The sequence below is a fragment of the Anastrepha ludens genome, chromosome 2, assembly GCF_028408465.1.
Source record: "Anastrepha ludens isolate Willacy chromosome 2, idAnaLude1.1, whole genome shotgun sequence".
NCBI classification, from domain to species: Eukaryota; Metazoa; Arthropoda; class Insecta; order Diptera; family Tephritidae; genus Anastrepha; species Anastrepha ludens.
In genome coordinates, this window is record NC_071498.1 from 34,030,234 (window position 1) to 34,053,397 (window position 23,164).

General features: G+C 36.0%; 1 long non-coding RNA gene across 2 annotated transcripts in view; it reads left to right on the forward strand.

Moving 5' to 3' along the window:
* The first annotated feature begins 1,060 nt into the window (after window positions 1–1,060).
* The window catches only part of LOC128868215 (uncharacterized), a 28,143-nt gene continuing 6,039 nt past the window's right edge, over window positions 1,061–23,164 (forward strand). For both annotated transcript variants that reach the window (XR_008455083.1, XR_008455082.1), the window contains exon 1: window positions 1,061–4,020. This is a non-coding gene — a long non-coding RNA (uncharacterized LOC128868215). The remainder of the gene's footprint in view (window positions 4,021–23,164) is intronic.

Here is a 23,164-nt window from a genome sequence, read left to right on the forward strand (position 1 = left end):
AAAGTTAGGGTTAAGCGAGTATTACAGAGAACTAAAACAAATCATACTTAGGAAGTATAAGAATGGGACTATATGATGGCTAGATTGAAGTTATCAGGCCAGACATCTCAGCGCTCCATCTCCTCTCTCTGGCTTCTCTTTTCCACTTAAAAATTCTTTGGTGATCTTTTCATTTACTACATTAACTCTAGCTGACACTTTGGATTATACTGATGAGTGCAGATTTCATCAGCGGTCCCAATGTAGTTGTAAATTTAGTCTTAATTTCTCTGTCAAAAAAAATACCATATTTACACCTCTCCAGTCAAGGTTTTTGAGCATTCGCGGTTCCCATTTCATGTGCAAATGTTCAGCGGCCTGGCTTGCATTTTCGCCTTTATTAAAGAGAAACAATAAAATATACGGAATTCTCTTCTTCTTGACTTCCATTGTTAACACCCTGTAACTCACAACTGAATGGAGCAAACAAAAAAACAGCTAATGACAACGAGTATTAACTTTAAATTGTTTGACAGATACTTTAGCAGATGTCGATCACTACAGCCATCTATCGGGAAAATAATGGATTTATTTTCCCCTCAAGTGAATATAATATTTATTATAGCACAAAAAGCCTCAATTAACGCTGAGCTCCAAAGCCTTGACTGTTTCTTAGCTGTTTTGCAACTTTTATGCAAACGGAAGTGCCTTTTTGAATGCCAAACAGCTGCAGGTAACCGTGACAGATCCTCCTCAATGTTTGCAGTTAGTCGCTTAACGAGACGAGATAAGGTCGCCGAACTGCAGAAGAATATTATACTGATAAAGAAATCGAATTATTCTCTAGAATTCCCTAACGTTGCGTAGTGCAATTGAATATGTTATAGAATTTTTGAATTGCAACGAAAAAAATAAAGGCGCTAGACAGGGTTCCAGTCATTTAAGGAGCCCAAAGCGGCTTTCAGTAGCAATTTTTATTCATTAGCATTACCAAATTCGGTGGTTATACATATATGATTTTGAATACACTTGAATATATTAAGAAATATTTTATGTTATTTTATTAGAACGATCTCAAGATTCAATAATCCCCACTCATCTGACCAATTTCGTAACCATTCAACTTCACGTTGGTGGCAGTTTATCTGGGTGAGAACAGCTGCGCGTCAATTCCTCAAGCCAGTCAAAACTATCTATGCAACTTCAGAGCAAATTTAGTGATTTTATCTAACGTAAAAAAAAAAAAATATTTCAAAGATTTAGGTGTTTGTTTAAGGCTTCAGAATTTATTTCTCAACTTTGTTTCATTTGGAATGAGTTTTTCTAAATTATTTACTAACTCACAGAGCTTTCATTTATTTAAGTGATGTAGCAAAATTTACTTAAACAGTGCATTCCAATAGTATGTAGAATGACGCGGTGACGTGATGAACAACAAAAACAGCAACAACAACAACAATACGCATATGCTGTTTACATGCAAGAGAATAAAAATGAATAAAATGAATAAAAATGAAGAAATCAACGAGCAGTCGGCAGTTTATGTACAGACTTACTGCCTTATCTGAAAGTAAATGAAAAATATATGCATACATACACATATGTACATACATACGTACGTGTATTCGTGTGTAAGTGAATAAATAGCAGACATTTTAGATAAGCAGAACTGAAGAAATGAAGTGTACACCTTTTCGAAAGATACGCGTATTTAAAATGTAAGGGGATCAAATGCACTTTTTAAGTACTACCAGGGTTTTTCTGAAAGTGAAGTTAGGGGAAAGAAAAAAGCAGCTGAGGGAGTTGATGAGAGGCCGAACGAAATTGGTTAAATTTTTAGGGGTGTAATTACGGCCGGATATACAGCCAGTAGTTGGAGAAGGAAAGTATCTATAGAAGTGCAATGATATGAAATTTGAAATATTTAAGAAAAATTAAATGTATGATGTTAAACACATAACACGCATGAGAAATACTTATGAGTGAGCCTCTGCTGGGGGATTGCAATTGTAATGGCGCCATGTAAATTTAGACATTCGACACAGCTTCACAACTTAACAACGAGATAATGGATAACTTTTCAACTTCCTGGCAAGCAGCAGGGATGAATGTGAATTTCCTTTTCCTTAATAGCCAAAGGGAAGGAGAGAGCCTCATTTTTACATACATACACGTAGATATGTATTCACTTAGTGGAATGTTGCACTTGCGCTTTTGCGTCATTATTATTGCTGGTATCACGTATAGATATGAACGGCCATATGCATATACATGTAAGCGTAGTTGTGTTTAGTTGCGTCTTGTGAGAAAAGTCGACCTGAAATACGGTAAATAACTTTATCAAACATATTATCTTATTTATAAGCATTATCGTGCGGTGTGTTTTTTAACTTGTTGATTATTATTATTTTTTCTGTTTTTTTTCGTTTTTTTTGTAAGGTTTCCCTCTCCCTATCTATGAAAATTTCATTTAACACACAACACCAACGCCAGAAACACAGAAATATCCATTAAAATTTCAGATATCTTGCAGTTGTGGTTTTAGTTGAGAAAGTGTAGGAATTGCATTAAGTGTGTCGAAGGAAGCGTATGGCCAGAGATCGTTTCATAATTTACGCGTACATCAAAAACAGAAAGCCGAGAAATATATTAAAATTTATCTGCAAATACAATGCTAAAATTAAGCAAATACAAAATTGTTAAAGAAATAGTAAATTTGTGTCGGAATAAATGTTTTCGTCTGACTTGTTTAGAGCTGCTTATAAATTCTGTGCTAAGAAGGCAGATTTCAAATAAATGTGCGGGTATACAATTGCCACAAAAAACAAAAAAAAACAACAGGAACAACAAAAAATTTATGGTCTATAAATGTGTGAAATGTTAAATACAAGCAAGTGTGTGTAGAAATGAATGCACACATACATGCACATGCGAAAAATGTGTTTGTGCGCGCGTTGCTATATCAAATGGCGTAAAGTGCTTTATAGCCAACTATAAAATAATTGTGCCTATTTTTGTTAGCATTTTACCTTTTTTATAATGACATTTTCCGCAGTATTTCGTAACTACCTATGTATGGGTGCACACATATTTAAGCTACACGCACATACATACATAGGCATACAAGTGACTAAACATATTATAGAACAACAACAAAGTGTATTATAATCAAATAATAAAGTCGTGTGAAATAAGAAAATAACGAAAAATTATTGCAAATAATTCACAGTTGACAAAAACGAAAAGCGCCTTAATAAAAGAAAAAAATACTCAAGCAGCAGCTCAAGTGAAATATATTTATATGAAAGCTCACGAATGTGACGTTTGCGCTATCGCTTCGTTTAAGCGAACGCTGAGCACCATTTTGAAAAATAAAATAAAGATGGTTGCGATAAGGTAAAATAAATAATAATGAATATTAAGAAAGCAAAAAAAAATTCCATAAGAACGAAAGGAGTCAGCAAATTACGCAGGCTGAGGGCAACAAAAAATTCAACAACAAATTTAAGTATGGCCACCATAGTACGTCAACTGCGATTTATAGGTGCATACACACACACGCATATGCCCACAGTGCCACCTTTGCTGTACGCCATAACTGTTGCAGTGACAGCTCGTTAGCGATGACAATGTGACAGCGCTTGCCTATCGCGCCCAACCAACGCCCTTCAGCCAGCCAACAGCCACTTGATACACACCAGCACGCACACCAATGAAGCTACCGTTTTTAGCTTGTCCAACAGAACACCACTTCAAACGGTAACTAACCCCAAATGCGCGAGTGCAATTGTAAGCTCTGCAAATACTCGTACTTTGTTAGCTGGGCGGTTGGTTGGTGCGTCGCTTGTCGGGTGTGCTAGCAACTCCCTTCTCCTCCATACGCCATGGCGCGTTGCTTAAGTGCCGCAATAATTGAAAGAGTTTATTGCTGTCACAAAACACTAACGGTCTTATTGTATTTTGGAATTATGACAGTCGCTTTGCAAATGGTTGACTAAATTTAATGATGTCGTTGTGGTGGAAAAAAAATGTCAAGTGAAGGTAAGTGAAATTGCAGGCAGACGCAAATAGTAGGTTTTTTTTAATGCTTGGAAATTTAACAAATAAAATATACATACATATACTTATATGTATAGTACATTGTAAAGTCTCGTTAAATATCGTAAAGTATTGATCAAACCATTTAAATTTTATACTCCTTGTCCAGGTGGCATAAAAAGATTCGTTTGCTGTTTTTTATTTCTTCCATTCCATTGTGAATTACAGACGGTTCCCGTAGCTACCGTCCCTTGACGGCGACACTGATTAACTTGCAGCATTCCAAAGCAGCTACTGCATTTCTAAATAGACGGCTTGTCCAGCTGCACACATTGTCCCACACAACAACAGTGCAAGAGCCCTCGGTCTTTAGGGGCCTCCTCTGTTACTTGGCGCATTGAAAGGGGCCACGATATTATATGTCAGGAATTCGAGTAGACTTAGAACCGGTCTTATAGTATCATCTCAACTCACCGGCACGGGTCTTGAGCAATTCTATTGCCAAGACCTGGTAGCTCCTTAGGAGTGTTATAAGAGTAAAAGCGGTTGGCTGAGGTTTGTGATTACATTTGCTTCTGTTCCTTACGATTCCCTGGAGGCGCCACCACCTAGGAAAGCCACCAGTCTCATGAGGTTCTGTGAGCGGTGCAATCTGGGCCTCATCCTATGTTGCGATGCTAATGCTCAGCACACAATCTAGGATAGCATGAAATGCCTAAATGTATCCTTAAACATACACAACAAGGGCAGACAACCTACGTTTGTAACTGCTAGAAAGCAGGAGGTGGTTGATCTCACGCTATCAAATTCAAAGCTTGGGTGGTTAGTCAAGAACTGAAGAGTCCTTGCCAAAGATTCGAGTTCGGACCACAGGTATATTGAGCTGCACAGTGGGCAAAAATGCTACTGCCCTCTAGAATTCTCAGGAAAACAGACTGGCAGAAATTTAGGGGGCATTGCGGGGCTTTGACATAACACCACCAAAACTTCGGAAGGAAGAAGACATTGAGGCGGTTGTTGAAATACTAAACTATGCCTTAACTGAATGCTTTGAGTCATCCTGTCCAATTCGATCTCTTCTTGAGCGGACTCCCGTTCATTGGTGGAATCGAGAGCTCCAGGTGTTGACTAACCTTGCTGAGGACTGGGTGCGATACCGTCATGTTCAGACGAACTACAAGAAGATATTTCGGGAATCGAAAAGAGCTTCTTTAGGGAATTCTGCAGTGGTATTGAATCTCTTATTGAAACGGTGAAATTGGTTAGGATCCTGAAAAGGGATACCGCAAAGTTGTGGTAGCTTAGGAGGCAATGTATGACACTCATCTTGCTGAAGGAACCTCACTTTCCAAGTAATCAGAAAAACGTTGGCCGGCAACAGGCCTTATTGAAAAAGGCTGTGGTCAGAGCTGCTACTACTTCTTTTTGGCATGACTGGTACGTTGCCCGATCTATAGAGAATGAGGCCGCCAGTGCATTTGCCATAAAATCTTTTGGCGGCTACAAGCTACCCGGATCAGATGGCATATATCCTGTCATGCTGAACGAAACAATAGAGTTTGTGACTGCAGCCTTGAAGAAAATCTTCACTGCATGCCTGGCTCCACTCTCTTGGAGGATGGTGAGGGTCCCTAAGGTTGGAAGAGATGACTACACCAGCCCCAAAAGCTTTAGACCTGTCAGTATGACTTCTTTCATGCTGAGAAGTCTCGAACGACTAGTGGAATTGCGTATACGTCAGAGGTCGCTGAAGGTGCATGCTATCAAAGCATGCCTATCAAAGTGGAAAATCCTGCGAGTCGACACTGTAAAACTATTGCTATGGTACAGCTATCCATCGGCAGGAGCAACTACGGGACTACTCAGTTTTTTCGTAAGCAAAACGTTGTGAAAACCCCGGTTACATCAACAAACTAGCTGATTCTTTCATAATTGCTGAGAGGCAGTTAATGGTCTGATATTGGCCACACCTCTACACTCGAGGGTATCGAGTAGTGCGAAATCCATTCATTGTTCAACTGTTCAAATATTTGTTCGAAATTTTTGAGGTTTTGGGCAACTTGAGCAGCTAAATTTTTAATTCCATTTTTCAGCATTTTTTTAGTTTTCCAAAAGCCCAAAAGTTACAAAGAAAATGCTGCCAAAAAGTCAAAAAAATTGCCCGAATTACTCGAAAAAGCGCACGCTCAAAAATTGTAGAGTAATAAGCATCGTACAGGTGTGCGAGTACTCTCGTAGATCGAAAGTTTCCAAGTGCGAGCAAAATCGGGAGCTTTAATACAATCTTTTTTCATTTAATTTGGTTATATTCCCATAATTTGGTCATATTTTCTTCTGGTCACCTTCAATTTGTCATGCAGTGTAATTATAAGTAAATATTATTTGAATTTTACAGTCAAAAGTTTGTTTAATCCATTAACGACCGAAAAATTCTTCATAAATCCGAAGCATAAAAAGTTCTTTTCAAATATTTTTTGTAAAATCCCCTGACTTAATGTCCTAACTCAAAATTATAAGTATGTAGACTTAAATTATGATTCAAACTATGCCCAAAGTTCAGTTCACTTAGGAATTACTTGGAAATTATCAATAAATTCCAAAAAATTTTATTTTTTTATCATTTTTGTAGTTCACCATCCGAAAGCATATCTTGAAGAAAATGGCATGCGAAGGCGTCAGAAATGCTTATGATTCACTTATTGTTCCTGTTATTAATATGAATTAGTAAGTGTTACTTGGTGCTATAAAGCCATAAAATTATTTTATAAATGCTTTCTAACCCTTTGGCTGCTCCACATTTGCGTAGTTGTTTTGTAAATGAAATACAATATGTAGGAAAAAAATCAAATTTATTTCGTTTGCTTTTTTATTAACTCTTCACATGGACGCACTGCATTGTAAGTGTATTTGTTCTGATATTAGCTAGTATTTATGGCAGAGATAAGAGAACAGAGCGAGACGTACACAGTTATGTACATACGTGTCTAATGGCACATTTACATATGTATGTATGTAAGTATTTATGTATATATATGTATATATTTAGGGTGATTTAATAAAGACTCACATTCGCAACTTCAAAATCGTTATTAGAAAGGAGTACTCGTCTGCATGTAAATAACTAGAAGCTTGCACACACATACATATATATTTTGATATAAAATTATATATAAATACGTGCCTGGGTATAATTAAAGAGTTCTTTAAGAGGTCTCAAATATATTTACTCAACACTACATATTTAATTAAATTTTTAATTAAAATTTTGAACCGATTTCAACGTTTTCTAGTGCACTAAATTTCATTAAAATATCTAAATTTTTGTTTGCGTTATTAGTTGCACAAATGGCCGGATTGACACGCATAAAATTTCTGTTATATGCGAGCGATATAGATATGATATTTACTCGATTTCCATAAGTTTCTAAATTCTAGTTAAAATGATCTACTTCAATGGGTGTCGCCCAGCTAGGCGACCTAATGTACACCTGCGAAAAAACCCCGCATCCGTTGTCATGATAAATTTCGACATTTATTTTTTTCATTTAATTTTATCTGAAATTTATTATTAATTTAATTTTAAATGAAAAAGGTCGTATTAATCAGAGCTCCTTTTTCTTCTTCTTAATTGGCGCGATAACCGCTTACGCGATTTTGGCCGAATTCAACAAAGCGCGCCAGTCGTTTCTTTCTCGTGCTAACCGCCGCCAATTGGACACACCAAGTGAAGCCAAGTCGTTCTCCTCCTGATATTTCCAACGCAGAGGAGGCCTTTCTCTTCCTCTACTACCACCAGCTATTAGCGCATCGAATGCTTTCAGAGCCCGGAGCGTTTGTATCCATTCGGCCGACATGACCCAGCCAATATAGCCGCTGGATCTTTATTCGCTGCGCTATGTCTATGTCGTCGTAAAACTCATACAGCTCATCGTTCCATCGCCTGCGATATTCGCCGTTGCCAACGTGCAAAGGTCCAAAAATCTTGCGCAGAATCTTTCTCTCAAACACTCATCGGATGTTGTCATCGTCCAAGCTTCTGCGCCATACGTTAGGACGGGCATGATGAGAGTCTTGTACAGTGTTAGTTTTGTTCGTCGAGAGAGGACTTAACTACTCAATTCCTTACTTAGTCCAAAGTAGCATTGTTGGCAAGAGAGATTGTACGTTGGATTTCAAGGCTGACATTGTTATCGGTGTTAATGCTGGTTCCTAAGTATACGAAGTCCTTTACAACCTCGAAAGGTGCCGATACGCGAGTGCGCCGACTGTTTGTTTGATGACAGGAGGTACTTCGTGTTGTCCTCGTTCACCACCAGTCCCATTCACTTTGCCTCTTTATCCAGTTTGGAGAAAACAGAACTAACAGCGCGGTTGTTAAGGCCGATCCTGTCGATATCATCGGCATACGCCAACAATTGTACGCTCTTATAAAAAATTGTGCCTGAGCGATTAAGTTCTGCGGCTCGTACGATCCTCTCCAACATCAGGTTAAAGAAGTCACACGACAGCGAGTCACCAAGCAACGTGGCTGTTTCCTGATCGGAAAACGCGAGAATCAGAGCTCCTTACCTTGTATGAAATTCAGAAAAATGCATTAAAATTTAATCAAAATTTCCAACTTTTTAATCTGAATTTTTATAAATCTTTTTGTAAAAAAGTGCGCAGCTCTATAGGCAATGCAATTCTAGTCAAATAATGTGCACGTTTTTGTGCACGTTAATTTTTGAAAATTTTTTTTTTTTTGCTTAACTTTTCCTTCATATAAAGCATGTATTTACATACATACATACGTACGTAGAAGTAGACACACAATATAAATCACAAAAAAGATTCTTTTTTAATCAACGCGATTTTTAATGCAGGATTTGCACTCCCCCATTTATTACACTAAAATTGCATGCGTTAAAAAACTGGGCACTCCAAAGAAAAAAAAAAAATTCTGAGTAAAAAGTTGGACGTTTTGGTAAAATTCTGATGAATTTTTCTGAATTTCATACAAAGTTCTCAATTCATATAGTTTTTATTAAAGAATGAACTATATTTTTATTTAAATTTAGTAAAAGTTAAACGAATAATTTTCAACCTTTTAAGTTTTTCACTCCGTTTTCTAAACTCATAAGTAGTTCCTAAAGGTCTTACAGTTCAACAATAACTGCGCCAACTTTTTCAGCCAAGAATCTGAAAATATAAGATCTCGAGCTTCTTACTCTTACCGTAAGCACCAATTTTGAATGACTCGCTGGAAGGCTTCGGCCGGTATCTCGTGAATCACTTTAGTAATGTTGGCCTCCAAGCCTCAATTGAAGTTGGTTTATCAACAAAGCATTTATCCTTTACATACCCCACAAAAAAAAGTCCAAAGGTGAGAGATAATTTGCTCACCGAAACGATGACGCAGTAGATCCATTGTTTCTTGGGCTGTATAAGCATCGTCTTGTTAGAACCAAATATTGTGAAGATCACGGGCTTCAAGTCGTTTAAAATGGTGCGATAGCGTTCGCCTTTCACTGAATATCATAAGTTAAACATTATCATTAGCTTTGATTTTTTTTTCCTTCTTCACTCCTCTCGAGAGCATAGGGCCTCGATAAGACTCAGTCTTGCGTTGGTTTCTTTAATTTGTTTTTGATTTCTGACAGGGTAGGTGATTAGCCTGTCGCTATCAGTCCTAAGTAGTGGGAATGCCCACTTGTCATTGCTTAGCAACAACAGCTTCTTACTGCTTTGGAGCGCCATCTTTGTCTCGCATTTTTCAGGCAGAAGGATCGCACAGATGGTTGAGGACTTAGCTAAATTTTTATCGCGGTGGCCAGCTTCCTCTGGATGGATGGAAGGATGGAAAGGATAAGTTTTTCGGGTTGAGGAATGGAGTTGGAGGAATTTTTTTTTAGAAACAGGGAAAGTGGGTTTATTTGGCAAAGTGCGAGGACCGTGCTTTACGTGGGACTCGAACCCACAACCTCTGGGATGGCAAGTTAGTGCACTTACAGGTTAGACTACTGAGCCGCTTTGTTTGAAATGCTGATATTTTTCTGAGTATAATCAAGGATATAATTCTGAGGATGATCGATTCACAAAACAGAACCCCAGGAAGAGCGCTGCTGGCTTCCATCGAGACATTTTTGCTCCCCTGGAAAAGCCGATAACAAAAGTTCTTTTCGCGCTCCGATTTCAGTTTACTCGAGAGCACATACCCTGGGCTCAAAATCAGTGGCGTTATACTTTATTGAGCGAGGAAGTGAAAATAAATACAAGGTGAAGTCCAAAATAAACAAGACTGAGCTAAAATAGAAACGACAGGAGCTTTGTTCTGATAACTTCGGGTTTATTTATTCAAAATAGTCCTCTCTGGCCTCGATACACTGTTTTGCTTTTTGAAAGAGTCTTTCAGGTCATTGACCGAAATGTCCTTCAAGATATCGGTACAAGATATTTAGACGGCTTCTACGGACGCAAAACGTTTTCCTTTCATCGCCAAAGGAAATTTTCCGAATAGGTAGAAGTCACAGGGAGCCATATCAGGCGAATACGGCGTGTGATTGATGGTTAAAATGCGAGTCCAAAAGTCAGTCAAAAGAGTGGATCGATGATATGGTGCATAATCAAGCAATAAGCGACAGCTGCCTCCTTCAGGGCGAATTCGTTTGTTGCCATGCAACAAACGCTTCCAAACGCCAAGATAGACGGTTTGGCCCATTGGCACGTTGTGGGCAATTCCCTTGGAGCCGTAAAAACAAACGAACATTGACTTGATTTTTGACTTGTACACAGACCTTTCGTAAGCCCAAATGACTAGTTAAAATGCAACAAATCGAATTTCAACTACGGTTGACGTTTTCAGTTTTGATAAATTTACGAACAATTTCGATGGAGTTTTCGTATGTTCATTGTCTCACAACCATCTCTGCAACGTGTAAACCACTCATGAACTCTGGCACGAGATAGATAATCATCGCCATAAACTTTTTTCATCAATTCAAATGCTTTGGTAAACGTTTTACCGATTTTGATATTGAAATTTGATATTATAGTAGTTCTTTGTTCGAAACTTATTTTTGTGCCGATGGTACAAACATACTGACATTTTAGGCGTCATAACTTCGCTTCCACTGAACCGAATGTCACCAAGCTTTCACTGGAAGTCAGCTAGGGATGTTTCTTCCAACGCACTAACTCATTAAAAAGATGGTGGCATTAAAAACATTTTTATGACGCCAGTATTCTTTATTTTGGACTTCACCTTGTAGAGTTGGTCCAGGTGGTAGGAAGTACGTGCGGCGGCCAAAACGTGCAGCATTTGACCCCAGGTTCATCTCACGAATCATAATGCACGGGGGAGGCTCAATAATGGTGTTTGGCTGCTCCTCGTGGAACGGTGTCGAACCAGTGCATCGTATTGAAGGTAATATGGATACGGTCAAGTACATCCAGATACTTCAATATGTATGCTAATGCTACCTTTTGCGGAAGAAAATTTATAGGTGATTTAGAAACTTGAAAAAGACTATGATCGGAGGCACACATCTCGTGGTGCAAAAAAAATGTCGAAGACAATTTGATCACTGTTCTAAATAGGGCATCTTCGAGAGCGGCGCAACATTGGAATCTATTTCTGTTGAGCGTTGCAGAGATACGTTTTTATAAGCAAATTATTTACATTAAATAAAAAATAAATAAATTGTTAAAACTTGACTTATTTTTAATGAAGTAATCAATCGAGTTCGTTGATTAAAGCTTTTCTATTAGCGGTCCGCCTTGGCAGGCAATGGTAGATCTCCTAATGTGGCATTAAAAAGTCACTCATAAGAAAATATCTGCCGTTCGGATTCGGCATAAAACTATAGGTTGCTCCATTTTTGGGAAAACATCAAGGGGCAGCCTACAAATGTGACCTGGAGCTCGGCCAAACATCCAACGAAGGAATGTAAGTCCCAAATATATATACATACATATATACAAACATACATATACATCAAATAATGGCACATCAAACCTTACAAGTTAACGAAAATTACATTTCCCAATTCATTTGTAATTGCATTTCATTTTCATTTATTCGTTTGATTTCTTTCCGATAATCTTTCATAATCTGTAAGAGGCGCCCGGGTCTTATCTGCACTGCAGCTTGCATACGTCACTGATGTTTCATCCCTGATACCAATACCATTTATTCAAGATTCTTAATCGGTCGTTGTGCGGAATTTTTGCATACCATTCCTATCATTATCAGTTGTTGATCGATAGAGTGAGTGAGATAGAGGGAGATATTGAAAATTCAGAAAAGGATGGAGAGAATACAGAAGAGATAACGGAAACTGATAAATTTTTGTAAATAAAAACATATGTTTATTTTACTATGTTGATAAAATCTAAAGATAGCCTATCTCTTGTTTATTTGCAAAAAAAATGTATAAAAAAGTATTGCAACAATAATAGTAACCATTAATGGACACTAAAAATTAATTATTTTATGTTTTTGTGGAAGCGCGGCAGGCGACTTTTTTAAAAATGCATCACTGGAAATCCCTAAAACAGTAAAAGAAAAACAATCGCAAACAGGTTCGCTACAAAATTTAATAAACTTAAAATTAGTTGAAATTTTAGTTAGGGAATTTTCAAATAATTGGACTTTTTTTGCATTTTCTTAAAGTATGATATATTAAAAATATTGGGTGAAAATTTGAAATGAATCCGACAAATACTTTTCGAGTTATTCAACAATTAATAAAGGGCGCTCGGGCGCAACGGAGCGTTCGAGAGCAAGTAGCAAAACTTTAAATGCGTTTTTCTCAAAAGGCTTTTGAAAAACATAAAAAACTCGTGCCTGATCGAAGAATTTTTTTTTCAAAATTTCGATTTTTTTAAACAATTATTGCCGGGTTTTTTCTCGAAAATCTGAAAAATATTTCCTGAGGCCGCCATATTGTTAATTTTGAAAACAAGCTTTGATGAGACACAAGATTATCTATTAATAAAACTAATTTCTCTTGTCCGATTGATTTTAAATGAATCTCCAAGGACTTGTGATGATCACCGCAGGATCTGGAGAAACGAGCTCCACACAAACAGCGATAACTTTTACAATTATTAATTTTTTGTTTTAAAATTTTGCTAAAGTCAAGTCGATGTAATAGTGCTAGGCATTTATTTTTGTAAAATAAAGCAATTGACCAGCAAATAAAAAGTATTGAAAATCATCATTTTTTCGCGCCTCTGCCTATCCCTTACCCCTTAAACAGCTGCGATAACTTGTTTTTTTTGGATCCCAGTATCACCAACTGCTTGTCAGATTATCCACCTTTACTACAAACTTTATTGCCAGTCCGACTAGAAGACGATAATGGTGTCTCGCCTAACATTGATATTATAAAAGCGTAGATGTGCCGATGCCTTACCGATGTGTCCCTTTGGATAGCCATTTTTTCTTCAAAAGTTGTACCATTTACCAGCAGAGATCACCGGGGGGTTCATTCGCGTTATGTGTAAACATGAAGTGAAAAAAAAGTGTTCATATTCACAGCCACTTTGTATCTGTCTTTTCACAAACGATTATTTTGCGATATGGTAATGGTGCTTAGTAAAGTTAATCAAAGTTGGAAAATAATTTAATATTTAATATATAAAAATTGGTTGATGGTGGTGAGGCGCTCACTTGGTGATGAACAAAATCCACCAACGATAAGGTTTACTTAGAGGACTTTGAGTAACCTGAAGTTCATGTTCCCGACCCTGTAATTCGAAGTGTAACCAACTTCAGAGCGCTCGCGCAGCTAATGCACGGGCAGCGGCTGAGTGTTAGTTGGCTTACTGACAATCCAGAGTATTGTTTACAAGCGCGCAGAAGCATTTTGCCGAGCGTAAACGCGAAAAAAGAAAATCAGTAATGGATTTCAAACGTAATAGTCTGATTGCATTATATTTCGCTGGAAAATCACAACCAGCGATTGTTCGTGGCCTCGAGCACGTTAAAGTAAATAAAGAACAGGAGAATTGAGCTAGTGGCTACCATAATTAGCTCTCTTTTGCTCTAAGTTGGCCCACCGATGCTTGCCATCAATCTACTTAGCATACCCGTGACCTTTGCTGCTTTGGTAGCCGCATGCCGTATCTGGGCTCAGAAAGTAAGCCTGCAGTCAAGTTGAATACTTAAGTATTTTACTACTTTTTGGGTCACTAAGGACGTGTCGCCTATTTGCATGCTGACCTCGAGTGGCTTGTGACCTCGTGTCATAAGGATAACTTCGGTTTTATGTTTGGCGAGTTCCAGGTCGTGGTCCTCAAGCCATATTTGCGTCCTTACCATGACTTGGTTCAGCTTCCTTCTAGCGTCCTCAGTGTCCCGAGCTGGTATGACCGCCACTATATCGTTCGCGTATCCCACTAAATATGTATCTTCTGGCATTTCTATGCTCAATATCTCATCGTAGATCAGATTCCAGAGATCGGGGCCAAGAATAGATCCTTGAGCAGCGCCAGACCACCACCTTCTATTGGCACGCCTTGATAGCACCTTAGCATTTAGCCCAGTTTTGATTAATTTTCTTTAGTTTTCATTATTTCTGTTGTAAAAGTGTAGATCATTGTCTAGGAAAAAACTATAAAAACCAAAATTTCAACTTTATGCAAAAACTAGAAAAATTGCACAAACTTTCATAAAAATTTCAAAAGTTTAATCAGAATTCAGAAAAAATTTGGGTACGCAGTTTTAAAGTCCATCAAATTTTAGCACAACAAAGTGACAGTTTGAAGTTGCTAGAAGATCCCGCCGATATTTTATAATTTTTTCCCCCCTGACGGAGTTGCGCATTTTCTCCATATAGCAAATCCACACAATTTTTTTTATGTGAATTTTCTCCACGTTTGTGGAATGGACTGTTTGGCATACCATATTTTTCACATGCACACATACATACACGCATACATATGTATGTACGTGCGACTTGAAAAAACAAATTATTTGCACTTGGGCCACCTGAAATGAGCCCCTCACACAGTTATAGCTTTGTACACACATACATTCGTATGTATTTTTATAGATGCATGCATGCGATTAATTGTACAAAAGTGTGTGTATAAGTATATGTATGATTGCTTTATTATTTTTTCGCTCGATCAAATGCACCTTAATAAAACTATTGTGGCCACAAAGTAAAAAAAAAGAATAAACAAAAAAGCAAAACTCAATAAAACGAAATTTCTTATCTTATCAAAGAAAACGTTTGTTGATTGCGTAAATATTATTCAGTAAATAGATCCCAAAACGACTTTTTTTGAATATACACACATATGTACATACATACCAAACCAGCTATGCAGGGAGGCATACAAACATGTGTATACTCCTCGTACTTCCCATTCAAGGATAGGGAGAGGAGTGTAACGTTGGGGAAATTAATTCACTCGCCTCAGCAACTTTGCGGAGCATTCGTGATCATGTGGATGAAATTGGTAAACAGTAAACGAAACTATGTACATATTATATGTATGTATGTATATATGTATGTAGGTGTAAATTGTGTTGTGGAGATTTTGTCTAGAAATGTAAGAAAGTTTGTTATATTCATTTTGCGTGTGAACTAAAAACACTGGATCACAAATTTCAACTTTTTTTCTGCGCCAGAGACGCCGTTATGAAATTCCTATGTAAAATCACCGTCTGATTCCGAAAATCAAGGTTATTTTTTATTCTATGGTAACGTTTTCGAGATATTTACGAATTACCGTTATTTCAAAAAAAAAAAAAAATCGGCCCACTTCATCATATATATCTCGAAAACGAATTGAGGGATTCCAAAACCGTTTAAAGCTTTTAAAAGGTAATAAAATTTGCTATAAACTGTGTGTAAAACACTTTTTGCTAGACCCTGCAGATTCAGAGATAACGAACTATCATAACGGATTTTTTAAATTTTTTTTGTAAAAATATAAAAAAATGTGTACTTTGAGAGAAAGGATTTTTAAAACTTTTTATTTTTTCGTATATTTTTTGTTTCCACTCTAAGCTCTGTTTTATTACAAAAAAAAAATAAACTTTGATTCAACAAAATCGATGAACTAATACAAAAGTTACAAATATTCAAGTAAATATATCCATTTACTACTTAAGTACCCTACTGGTAATATGTGTTAGTATTCGCACGTCAGTTAGTCACAGGTAGATTTTGGAAGGGTTATTAGATACAAAAAATTGTTAGTGTCGTTATCTCAAACACAGATACATTTCAAGCAAGTTCATATGTTTAAGGCAGGTAGTGTTTTCTATGTATAACTAGGGAACCTTTTTGTATAGGTAGGCTTGCATTTTTAGTTGATCTATGTAAGTATAAATAATAGTACATGTGCCTCGTTCCTTCATAATTTCTGCAAGGATCGCCGGATACTGTTCACTTTCTAATTACAGTTTATAATCCGTCATTTACTTAAAAATATAATATGAATAAAAGGGCGCGAGAGTTTGAGTGTAAAAATGATCCAGATATGTTCTGTTTCATCTGCGGGGAATTTATCGTTAAAAGGATGCGACGTGTGTTTTCAAATCCTTTGAAATTTGCATACCATAAGTGTTATGGAATTGAGCCTAGAAACAATGAAAAACCATGGCCACCGAATACTGTGTGCACCACATGTCGAGTCGAATTGATATTTTCGGAAATCGGAACCAAAAGGTACATCGTAAAAATTAGGAGTTTTCTCTCTTTTAATGTATATCTGACTAATTTCTTAAACTATCTATTTAGGCGACATCTGAAATTTATTACACCAATGAAGTGGAGGGAACCAACTTGCCATTCAACGGACTGCTATATTTGTACTACAAAAGTATTTGGGGTTGGAAAGTCAAGAAAAGTAACCTATGCGAGCGTATCTACAGTGTCATTACCAGAACTAAATTCAACGGAAGCTACATTGCCAGAATCAAATTTAACTTTAGTTCCGGCTCCAGTTTCATTGTCAACAGCAGTATCTGATTACGCGGCATCATGTTGTACTGGATTGCAAACGGAAAACGAAAGAAACCCTTTGTCACAAACACAACTCAATGATTGGATAAGGGATTTGGAATTGTCAAAAGAAAAGGCCGAACTACACGCCTCTCGTATGGAACAATTTAATTTGTTTCATCCGATGTTAAAGTAACATATTATAGGACTCGTCACGAACAATTCTCCCAGTACTATATAAAGAAGGACAGTGTTTGTTATTGCAAAAACATTGCTGGTCTATTTAAACAGTTTGGTGAGCCATATGACTCAAAAGAGTGGCGATTGTTCATAGACGGCAATAAATTAAGTTTAAAGGCCGTATTATTGCATATTGGCAACCAAAAGCCATCTATCCCGATCGCGCATGCAGTAAATACGAAGGAAACATATGAGACAATGCAAAAATTGCTTAAATTAATTAAATACGAAGAACATGATTGGAAAATATGTGCCGATCTAAAAGTCGTTGGAATGCTATTTGGTCTACAATCTGGATACACAAAATACTGTTGCTTTCTATGCAAATGGGATAGCCGAGCACGTCAAGACCACTACATCATAAAGGATTGGCCAGAACGAATCGAGTTTCAAGTTGGGGTGGATAACATAAAATACTCACTACTTATAAAGAAGGAAAAAATAATTCTACCTCCGCTCCACATCAAGCTCGGCCTTATCAAAAACTTTGTCAAGGCTTTGGACAAAGAAGACGAAGCTTTTCATTATTTGAAAACAATCTTTCCACAGATTTCAGAAGCAAAAATAAAGGAAGGGATTTTTGTGGGGCCGCAAATAAGGAAAATAATGGCCAATACCCATTTCAAAGAACTATTGTCACCAGTGGAGGCAGCGGCGTGGGACTCTTTTGAAAAGGTCGTTACTTCTTTTTTAGGCAAACACAAAAGTCCTAACTTCGAGCTGATAGTGAACGATTTAATCAAAAACTATGCGGAAATGGGTAAATAAAAAACACATATAAGACCGTTTTCTCAGTTAACTTTAAAACTAAACAAAAAATTTTAAAGCAAATTTTTAAATTTATCTTAATCTGAATTTATTACCCTGCTCCGAACAAACAAGAACGACCAAAATTTGTTCTGAATTGGAAGATTAATCCAACCTAAGAAAATAATATGCTAATGTGTCACCTATGTATTTATCTAATTCCCTTTTTAATTTTCTTTCAGGAGTAAATATGTCTTTCAAAATTCATTTTCTGCCCTCCCATTTAAATTTTTTCCCGCAAAATCTTGGCGACGAAAGTGACAAGCATGGCGAAAGGTTTCACCAGCAAATGAAAATGATTCAAAGTCGGTATCAAGGATTCTGGGATGTCGCTATGATGGGTGACTACTGTTGGTTTCTCATAAGAGAAACCGATCCTTATATAAATAAACGTCAAAACAAGACACATAACTTTTTGAATTATAAAATAAGATCATAGAGTTAAGACAGAGTCATATGTATTTACATATGCTATTATTTGTAGGGTACTTAAGTTTTACTATATGGATATATTTACTTGAATGCTTGTAACTTTTGTATTAGTTCATCGATTTTGTTGAATCAAAGTTTATTTTTTTTTGTAATAAAACAGAGCTTAGAGTGGAAACAAAAAATATACGAAAAAATAAAAAGTTTTAAAAATCCTTTCTCTCAAAGTACACATTTTTTTATATTTTTACAAAAAAAATTTAAAAAATCCGTTATGATAGTTCGTTATCTCTGAATCTGCAGGGTCTAGCAAAAAGTGTTTTACACACAGTTTATAGCAAATTTTATTACCTTTTAAAAGCTTTAAACGGTTTTGGAATCCCTCAATTCGTTTTCGAGATATATATGATGAAGTGGGCCGATTTTTTTTTTTTTTTGAAATAACGGTAATTCGTAAATATCTCGAAAACGTTACCATAGAATAAAAAATAACCTTGATTTTCGGAATCAGACGGTGATTTTACATAGGAATTTCATAACCGCGTCTCTGGTGCATTTTGGCTGTAAACCAGTGAAATTAAAGGCAGCTAGAACCGATTTCTCAACTAACCGAAAAACTCAACTTTACAAACCGCATCGATGAATTATTCCTTATAAGGCTCGCTTTGTGCTGCCTGATGAGGAGGAATTTCCTTGTTGCGTAATTACAGCAATGGTGTACTAAATCTACGGCTTAGGCATTTCCTGTCCAGAAGCTTATATGTGTGCGTGTCGTAGTTGTTTCGTGTCACACATACTTGTTGTCGGCTTTTGTGTGATGAAAATCAAAAATTTTAGATTTTTTCGCGGGGAAGCGTCTTGCACCCGACACGTACACATACATATGTACATATAAGCTGCTGGACAGCAAATGCATGAGCGTGCCCCCGTAGTATAAATCAGAAAATGCTGAGAAGGATGAATTTCCTAGTTGCGTAATTACAGCAAGGATGGGCTAAATCAAAAAATGTTAATTATTATTATTAAATATTACGAATTATTAACATTCTATGGTATTTTCATACTCAATTTTCTACAAAAATCTCATAAAATAAAACACCCTACGGGAAAAGATAAAAATGCAGGCAGGTTTTGTCTTAGCTTAACACTGACACAAGCCAACTAGTTATTGTTCGTATGAAGCTCCCTGTACTTTTTCTGAAACTGAGGTCACTTGGTTGTTCTCAGTCAAAACGAAACCTATATATAAAAAATAGGTAAATGTCGTCACTAACACAGAGTGCATCAGATATTATAAAACTTTTAAAATAACGGGTGAGCAGCAATTTCGCCTACTCCTTTAATTTTATACTGGGATCACTAGGTTTTGTCCTAGCTTAGCACTAACACAAACCGGATAGTTATTGTTCATATGAAGCTCCCTGTACTTTTTGTGAAAGTGGGGTTAGTTGGCTGTTCTCAGTCAAACATATATGTATATGCACAAAATAGGTAAATGTCTTCACTAACACAGCGTGCATCAGATAATATAAAACTTTTAAAATAACGGGTGAGCAGCAATTTCTCCTGCTCCTTTATTTTTATAGTGGGATCACTAGGTTTCCTATGCAAACACAGCTAAAAACGTGTTCGTGCATACATAAATGTTGGTATTGGTAAAAGAAAGATAAAATATCACACCGACAAGGAAACTAACAGAACTTTCCCATTGCTAGAACGAAAATGTGTAGTTTAAGGAGGATAGTAATGATGATAATATGAGTGCTTATATGATAGTCAGCTGTCATGTAGGGTACACCCATCAAATCTCTTTTTTCACCAATTTTATTTAACACGAGTTAGAGAGAAAAAAAATCTTTTTTTTACACGAATTGTTTTGTTTTAACACGATTTTTAATATTTTATGAATTTTTCTTGATTCTCATAGAGCAAATAGAGTGTACGAACCTTTCAAATTAATCTCACGAAAAGTCTCTAAGATTCGGTAGATTTTGCTCTCGCCGTTTAATAATTTATTTCTTATAATATATTTAAAGAATTAAAATGTGTAAGCACGCAATAAACTCTTAAGTGAAATCTAAAAAGAATTTTTATATTGTTTTCACCTAATTCTCTTTTTACAAAAATTTTTTTCGAAACGTGTTTGTCGTGTAAAACGAGAAGAGATTTAATTTTCTGGCAGTTATTAAGTAAATTGCTTACAAAATTTAACGATACTGAATATATGTGTGTATGTATATACATACTTTGTTGCCGACACTTGACTTGCTTTGACAGACTTCGCAAAAAAGGGACTGTAATAACAGTTAAATTAGCCGAAAAAGAGGCGGCCTCCCCATTTATAGGCCCAGGCCTATTTTCTGGCCCTGGAAAAGGTAATTGTTCTCTTATTCGGGAAGTAGAGGAAAGACAATGAAGATCATCATATTAGGGCAATCTAAACCCGGTAGATCGCAAACTAAATCAATGAGAGGTATCTTTAACCAAAACCGTTTTAAGGATTGTATGGCATTAAATACGAAGAGTTTAAGGATCATCACAGCAATTATAGCATTATAGATTAAATTATCATCTTATTGTACATATAGCCGATTTTGTAAGGTGGGGGAGGAAATCACCAAACTTGCGACGGCATCATGTCTAAATCAGCGGCACAAACACCTGCGTAAACATATTTTAGCAGAAGAGGAAATAAAACTCAATAAAATGCCACAAATACTAAAAAATATTCAATAAATTGGGCACAGAGGAATACTCTGAGTCCAAGAAAGGGCACAATAGATCTTTCAGATCGCAGTGCTCAACCCCCTCGAATTAATAACTGTACCCTAACTTATATTTAATGCTTCGATGCTGGTCAAATTTTGATCATATTAGCATAAAAACAGATGAATAGTGATGCTCACGAGCGAGCAACTTTTGAAAATTAAATGAAAATTATACCGAAATTCTAAGCCATTAGCAATATTGTAAGCAAAAAGTTGCTAAAAATCAATAAAGTGAATGTAAAATCATGCAACAAAAGCTAATACAAAACCAGAAAAAAATTTGTTTTTTTTATTGTCTCTTTGAAAATATCTATATAATATAATTTTTAAAATGTTTCTGATTAATTTTGAAAACATAAAAATTATAATTTTGAAAATTAATTTTCATTAATTTTTGGAAATTAATAATTTCGAAAAAAAAATTATTTATGGTGCTCGCACTCACCAACATAATACGGGCGTACGTAACGTTGGTGAGTGTGAGCACCACAATGAACGAGACGATCTAAAGAGACGATCGCTGCCGATGTACTCGCAGTTATTACACAAGCTCTCAATCATTCTCTGTTTCGTTTAAATACAAAATTGCCGTGTCTCTATTGAATATTCCTTCGCCGAAGTTTAAATTAAATTACCGAATTCCTTACCTTATCACAATCTTAACACCACTTGCCATTTCGTAGTTTGACGTGCGAATACAACGATCCAACATTCTCGATGCCATTTTGAAAATAAAATTTTAATCAAAGTGTCCACATGAGAAAACGGAGCAAAGTCAAAGCACAATGTTGACAGATGTTATGACAAATTTAGTGGAATGTATAGAAGTAGGGTTAGAATATATACAGAAATCTTACAATAGTGATAATAAATTTATTTCAAAAATTTAATTTTCCTGTGTGTCTACTTTTACTGGTTTCATGACTGCATTGATTCAATCGCCAACTTTCCTACTAATGATCCGTTCCATTAGCAACTTCTTAGTAACGCAGTGAAAATGTCAAAGTGGGAATTTTTACCATTTGGAAACGATTCCGTTGGCAGCCACTAACCAAAGCAAAGCAACGCGAAGCAAAGATGAAAATTTCATTATTTTACAACTCCCGAATATAAAGTACGCAGTTTTAGGGCACCCTGTATAATTCTAATTTTGCCTCTAAGCAAAATAATTACTTTGGCCATTTGAAAAAAAAATTACTTTCGGCTGCAAGTTTCAATTAAAAGTTGTTGGCTTATTAAGTAAATAAAAATTGCCGCAAAAGAAGCTTCAAAATAATGCAAAAAGGTTACACAGCCTGTACTTACGCATTGCTTGTGATAATTTCTGAATTCCTGTGGCCAAAAGCTCAGTGCGTGTGAAAGCTTTTCTGTTTTTTGTTTTTTGTTTTTTGCAAATTACAAACTTCGCCTACTCGACAAATACATTTTACTTCAAATAAAAGTCAACATCTAACAAAAAAACTAAGAAGTTTTTATTAGCGGATATTATTTTACATATATGTACATAAGTATGTAAATATAGAGACTAACAGTAAATGAGATTTTCGTACATTATTTTACAAACTAGTGTGGAGAAAGCGACATATGTTAAATAAAGAAATATTTATTTATATATTTATGTATAGATGTAAAATTTAGCATATTGATAACTAAAAATATTTATTAAATTCATCGACTGTCTTTTATTAAAAAAAACAATTTCGCTTTCCATGCAATACAAAATAAATCTCAAGACATAGAATTTGTTGGATTTCCTTATCAACTAATCATTCGTTTAATTACTTGTAGATTTGCATTTACATAGATTAAATAGTATTTGTTTTTTTGGTGTGTATTGCTTAAATAAAAAGTTGAAGCTTAGCAATAACGTACAATTAGCCCTACATAAACTTCTTCTACTTTTACACTTTGTTGGGCTAACACTGAAGAATTTGAAGATAAATTTAAATTAGTTGAGATTGC